This window comes from Morone saxatilis, unplaced genomic scaffold (genome assembly GCF_004916995.1).
Source record: "Morone saxatilis isolate NCDOM2014 unplaced genomic scaffold, NCSU_SB_2.0 Contig11, whole genome shotgun sequence".
Lineage (NCBI taxonomy): Eukaryota > Metazoa > Chordata > Actinopteri > Moronidae > Morone > Morone saxatilis.
The window spans coordinates 2,008,021-2,014,370 of record NW_023339663.1 but is presented as its reverse complement, the minus strand read 5'-3'; the positions used below and the strand labels follow the sequence as shown (position 1 = coordinate 2,014,370).

At 40.1% G+C, this 6,350-nt stretch overlaps 1 protein-coding gene across 1 annotated transcript in view; it reads left to right on the top strand.

Annotated features, from left to right (window-relative positions):
* Window positions 1-6,350, top strand: part of LOC118320857 (CD82 antigen-like) — a 29,349-nt gene that overhangs the window by 199 nt on the left and 22,800 nt on the right. Inside the window, exon 2 of the mRNA XM_035651979.1 lies at window positions 6-63. The gene's annotated coding sequence lies outside the window, so the exon portion shown is untranslated. The remainder of the gene's footprint in view (window positions 1-5; window positions 64-6,350) is intronic.

Below are 6,350 nucleotides of genomic sequence, written 5' to 3'. Positions count from 1 at the left end.
AGCAGGACCCGCACAGGACCCGCAACAAAACGACTTCTCTCCGCAGTTGTGCGCAGAACCCGCGTAAGTAAACTCCATCTGAGACTTTTTAACTTCAACTGCTTCTTTCTTTTCATTTATGCTTTCTTGCATTTTTTTTTTTTTACAACACGAGGCGCGTGCGGCTGCTCGGGTGATCGGGTTCAGATTGATTATCAGTTTGGTGATTGATCAGGAGTTTGTTGGAGGGGGGGGCAGATTAAGAGCTGGTGATGTGGCGCATGTGTGCATGATGTCTAAGGCTGAAGGATCCACTATCAGTCCGCTTTATGAGCTCTTCCACTCGGCTGAACTGTTCTTTATGTCTCCCTGTGAACAACTCAACGGTTAACACCACTTTGTTTAAAGCTTTGCAAAGACTCTTCTATCTGTGCTTAAAACAGCAGTTTTTTTAATGTAGTTTGGTGCGAACAGAAAGTGCAGTTGCAGCAGTGCAGAACATAAACCTCGTGTAACTTTATGAGCTGCTCAGGTAGAAATGAAACTGGACTGAAATGCTCTTATTTTCTATCTGATTTAAACTAAAGTGTGATTAACTCAAAGTTCATCAGCACTGTGTCAGACAAACACGCTTCTTTTTGCGCTAAAAACAGCCCTTTTTTGAATGGAGTTTGGTGCAAACAGAAACTAAATGAAGAGTTAAATAATCTTTGTCAGACTTTGTCCCCAGACTGGATTCTGTGCTCACATTTTCACACAAAGCTGCTGACAGATATCAGCCTGCAACAACCACCGATTTAAACCCTCCTGGGACACAAAGACTCTTCGAACTTTACCCAATAAAAGACAGAGTCTGGGATTCAACTTTAGTCTGTAGCTAAAGACCTAGAAGGAACAACATGTGCAGAGAAATAAAGCTACAGACTCCAGGCTGGTAAAGCTGCAGCTAGGATAAGAGTTATCTTTATTCATTTTTATTTTATTTACTTTTTCATTTTTCATTCTTTATTTATCATTGATTAATTGATCATTTGCTATAATAAATACACCTTTGTTGATCATCAGAGTGAAGTTCAGGCAAAGTTAAACTGAACTGAAATGTTCTTATTTTATATCTCAGATTGAAACTCAAAGTTTATCAGAACTTATTTAAAGTTCTGTTTGAGCTTAAATCCGCCGTTTTTTTAATGTAGTTTGGTGCAGAAACAGAAACTGAAGGTAGAGTTAAATAAACTTTGTTGGACTTTGTCCCAAACACATTTTCACTGCTGACAGATATCAGCTCTTGCAGCCAGTATTTAAAGATAGTGTTGATTGATTACTTTCATGCCTTTTTAAAAGTTTAAAGTGCGTTTTGCTCCCATGAGGCTGATTGTGTCTCCTGGTTGTGAAGTCAACACTGTAATCTTTGTCTTTATTTTAATTTTAGAAGGTAAAACAATCCCATATTTGACTCGAAAAAGAGAAAGATTAGAGGAGTGTCTTAGAGATAAACATAAGTTTGTGTTAACCTGGCTCCAGTTGTGGGAACCGCTGATTTTAAAACCTCCTGGGACACGAAAACTCTCCAAACTTCACTCTGTTAAAGTCAAAGTCTGTGATTCGACACTGGCTTCATTTAAAGATCTGAAAGGAAGAACATGTGGTGAGAAAATAAAAGTTGACTGCGGGACTTTCAGACTGTTTTTTGGTAGTAAAGTAAAGCAACAACATTCATTATCTATTAATGATTAATTAAGTTATCTTTCGGTCTATGATAAGATAAGAGTGAGATTCAGCTGATGGTGCAGTAAATAAATACAGATAAATGGAGGAAAAGTCTAAAATAAGTATAAGTATCTAAAATAAGATTGGGAATTAAAACATACAAAAAAAAAAAACAATACAAGAGTCATTTAACTCAAAATAAATGGTTCAATAATGAGAAATATTCATCGTGACACCTTCCGTCATCACACCTCTGAGTTTGCTTCACACCACTTCATGTGACTCTGTATAAACTTTGTCTGATTACTTTAACTTGACAGAGTCGTCAAACAGTCGGTTAGGAACAGTAATGTGTCTGACATAAAAGGTCATCCACTCACTCGTGCCTCATTAAACATTACTGAATCTATGAAATATTAATAAGTTGTGCTGTTGTTGTTCCTCCTGCTCTGTAGAGTCTCAGTGTCGGTGCTCTGGTGGATCTCACTGTCTCAGTTACAAACTGGACCAGGATTGACTTCCTGAACTATTTGGGATGTCACAAATCCCTCTTAAAATGTGACGTTCAATGAGCTCAGAAAGTTTCTTCTGTCAGCAGCTGAATGTGAAATCATCCTTCTAGAGTCAAACTCTGCACACATATAATTCAAACATCAGACTGTAGGAACAAGAACAAACACGGATGTCTGACTGCAGGGAGCTTTAATGGATTCATTCATTCTCAAACTTAATTTATCTTAAGTTCTCTCTCTCAGCCGACATATTAACTGTCTTTACACGGCGGCTTTGAAGCTTCCTGATATTTATTCAAACTATCTCTGATCTGATGGATAATTACGATGTGTTGCAGCTGATGTTTGTGGTTTTGTTTATCATCCCTGTTAGAAGAATTCATGCGAACGAAATGTCTTCAAATGTCTTGTTGGTGTTTGACCAACAGTAGAGGAATATAAAGCGAGTTCATCCAGGCTCAGATTTAACTGCTACAGTAGCGTTTACACTCTTCATTGTGTCTCAGCTCTCCATTTATTCCCAGTTTATGGAATTCGAACACTGTTTGTGGAGAAATATTCAAACACACCAGGTGAAAAATAACTTTCAAAAGTGTGTTTTTGCCCAAAACTGATCTAGATTAGCATAAAGATTAGCCTGTCTGTAAAGGGGAAACCCACAGAACAGATTTTCATTCAGATATTTTATTATTGATATATTCAATGGACACGTTAGGTCGTCGTAGCTTTAAAACAGCTGCAGCCTCTGAAAGAGATAATTGGGTGGCAGTTGGGGTGGCCAATCAGATGTCCATCCCCCTCTGGAGACGCCCCTGAAAATAAATAAGATTTTTTCCACAGATTTGAGAGTGCGGATGCTCCAAACAGCCCAAAACTCAAAGATAATCAGTTTACAGTGATTTAAAACAGACACACAATGGGGGGAAGCTGGAACTGGTGAATCGTTGGCAGTTTATCTTGAAACAAAAAAAAGACTTTAACCATTAATCAAGTATGAAAATCAGTTAATCATCGAACAGTTTCAGCTCTGAACTGAAGCCAGAAGGCTGTAAGTTCATAAAAATAATCAATATTGGCCCCAATAGTTTGTCAAACTTACACAACAACCTCTGACTCGACTGAGCCGTGGCTGAGTGGGACTGTTGTGTGTTTAGGAGGACCGGTCTGTGTTACAGATGGGAATGTGGGTCAGTGTTGTGCATGGTGGCATCACCGCTCAGTCAATATTTCAGCTCCCTCCTCCTGCTTCCCCCTCGGAGCTCTTCCATCGGTGGATCTTTTCCTCGACATGCGAGGCTGTAAATCAGTTCAGCTGCAGGTCGAGCGTGACCTTAATTACCTTTCCATACAGCGGGAGCACAGAAGTGTGTCTTGTTGAAGGGATTGTGTTGTGCTGGAGCTAGCAGCTGTTAGCGGTTAAGGTTTGGACAAGAAGCGAGAATGTTTCTGAGTCACCTTCAGGAGCTCGGTACCAGTCTGGCTGCATTCGGAGAAAACTAAAACACCAACACTAATGCTGTTCGGTGCCAGTTTTATTGAAGCCTTCGGTACCTCTTTCTCGCCAAGGCAGTCTGAGGGCCAGTCTGGAGCCAGTACCTAATCCTGAACCAAGAACCGGCTCTTGGCCCAGAAACCTGGTTCCAGTGTGGCACCAACCAACAGGAACAGGACTGTTGGACTGACATGAGTAATTAGTAGCTACACTTGCAGTGTAGAGCAACCATATAACCACGTCATTACATCGCTGTATGAGAACATGCATGTTGTTTCTATTCTACCAATCACAATTAATAATCAGAGGATGTAAACACACACTTTACACAACATTGGCTCTCATTAGCCCTTTCTGTCATTGTAAAGCAGGCGGATCAAAATAAAAGGATTTGTGAATAAACCTGAACAAACAGCGACTGCTGAACAACCTCAGCCACGTGTTAAACTGCTGCGTCTCACTTGACAACCTGGGTTGAGAACGGGTTCCCTGTTCTGTGTGTTTATCCAGAGACGACGAACGTCAACCTGAAGTCTGACAATAGCAGAGACTCACACCCACAGGGAGGCTGTAACCTGTTCGCCCTGTTTGCTGGAATTGCCCTGGAGGTAATTGTAGGTTAAAGTGAGGTGTGAAGCATTCGAACTGCTCACATGTCTTCCTGAACAAACTATACGGTTCACTCGCGTTCAGTTCAGGTTTCTGTTGAAGAGAGACGTATCTTTATCCCACGTACTGCTGCCCCAAACAACTCAGAAAGTACTGATAAAGTATTGTTTTAACCCTGGTGTCAGTTTAGGTTAAAGATCAACTAATGTGGGAACTTTTGAGACGAATACGATAAATTCTCCTTTTACAGATGTTGGTCAGTTTATTGGTCTTAAATAAATAACTTTATTGAAGAATATGTAAGTTTGGGTTAACTAACCTTTATTTATTCCAGGAAGGTTCACTGAGAGGACGCCTCTCTTTAGCAGGAACACCCTGATCATTTACACCCGGAAGCTGCCCAGTACCACATTCGGTTCTGCTGCCACTGGGCAGTCGGGGTTAAGGGCCTCGCTCAAAGGCAGCTGATCCTTCACTTCATCCAGTTTTAACCTGCCGGTCTGGGCCGACACCCTTCCGGTCACAAGTTCACATATCTAACATTCAGACCGCCACCGCCCAAATACCAACAGTCTGCAATGAGCCGATATCGGCCGATAATATCGACACCAGAATGATTTTAGCTCCAGAAAAGCTTCTAAACTGTTGCTTATTAACACGTTTTTATGTTTTTATTTTTACTCAACAAAAGAACCAAAGTTTGTTAAATGTTTACATGGCAGAGTTATGATCTAAATCTGAATGTGTCAGATTAAATAATTAATCAACAGGATTATAAATCTAAAAAACAAACTCGCAAATTAAGTTCTTTAGCCGCAATTACAGAAGCTGAACCAATTAATTAAGTACTCATAGAATCAGGAAGCAGGAACAGCAGCAGCGAAAGTTCTGCACTCACCAAATCCTGATCCTTTACAGGATTGTTTTGGTTGTTTCCGAGAAAATAAAATGAGATTCCAGCTTCTCAAATCTGAATATTAGCTTGTTTCTTTGATAGTAAACTGGATATTTTTGGGAGTTTGGACAAAAAAGTAATTAAAAAAAGTTTTGTGACGTCACTTTAAAAAAAAAATATTTCCACTATTTTATAGACAAATGTATTAACAGTCGCAGCCCAAACTAAAACTCAGTGAAGTCGTGAACTCAGCGTTTGTGGCAGCGGTGATGCGTTTGAGTGCGAGAGGAAAAAGGAGAACTGTTCTGTTTTTAAAGAAATCAGGGATTCCTCTCTGTGTTTACACGCTTCATGTTGTGGGAGTGAGTTTGAGTCTAAACAAGAGATTTGAGCGACTCCATTTTCCCACACCCCCCTCCTTCCCGCTGCAGCGTCGTCATGGTAACCGGCACAGCTTGCTCCTTTCAGTGGAGCCGTAATAGAGTCGTCTGGGAGGTGGGCGGTGGTTCACTCAGTGACAAGCTCGGCCAGAACCTCTCTTTGTTTTGGTGACACCCCCCCCCCCCCCCTTCACAACCCCAATCCTCTGCACCGAATAACTGCAGCACTAAAGAGCAGTTCAGGGTCGTCCCTGTCGGATTGAATTAAAGAAAAACTCTTTTATTCTGTGAGTTTTAAATCCAACCTGTCTGATTGTGTTCAAGTACAATATGAGGTACTTGAGACTTTCTACTTAAAGTCCGTCACATTTCGGAGGGAAAGTACTAAATACTTAAAACTCATGAAATGTGGTAACAAATGTGTGTATTATATGTTGTATGACTGAATATTAATACGCCCTGAACGCAGCCCCCAAGGAAGTCGGCCATTTTTAATTTAGTGGTAATGTTTTGGCGATTAACAGACAGTTTTAATCTTTAATTTGACACCTGAAGTTACTATATGGTCATTTGCACACTGAGACTTTACTTTAAAAGCAGTTTGTGTTTAAAATATGATGCATAAAATCTCCTTTATTGAGTAATTTCAGTCCTTAACTGAGAACTTAATGTATTGTTTTGTTTATTTGGTTGCATCGCTACGGGGCGTGACCACTTCAAAAACAAGTAAACAACAAATAAAATCCTCCTTAAGTACATTATTATTACTATTATTA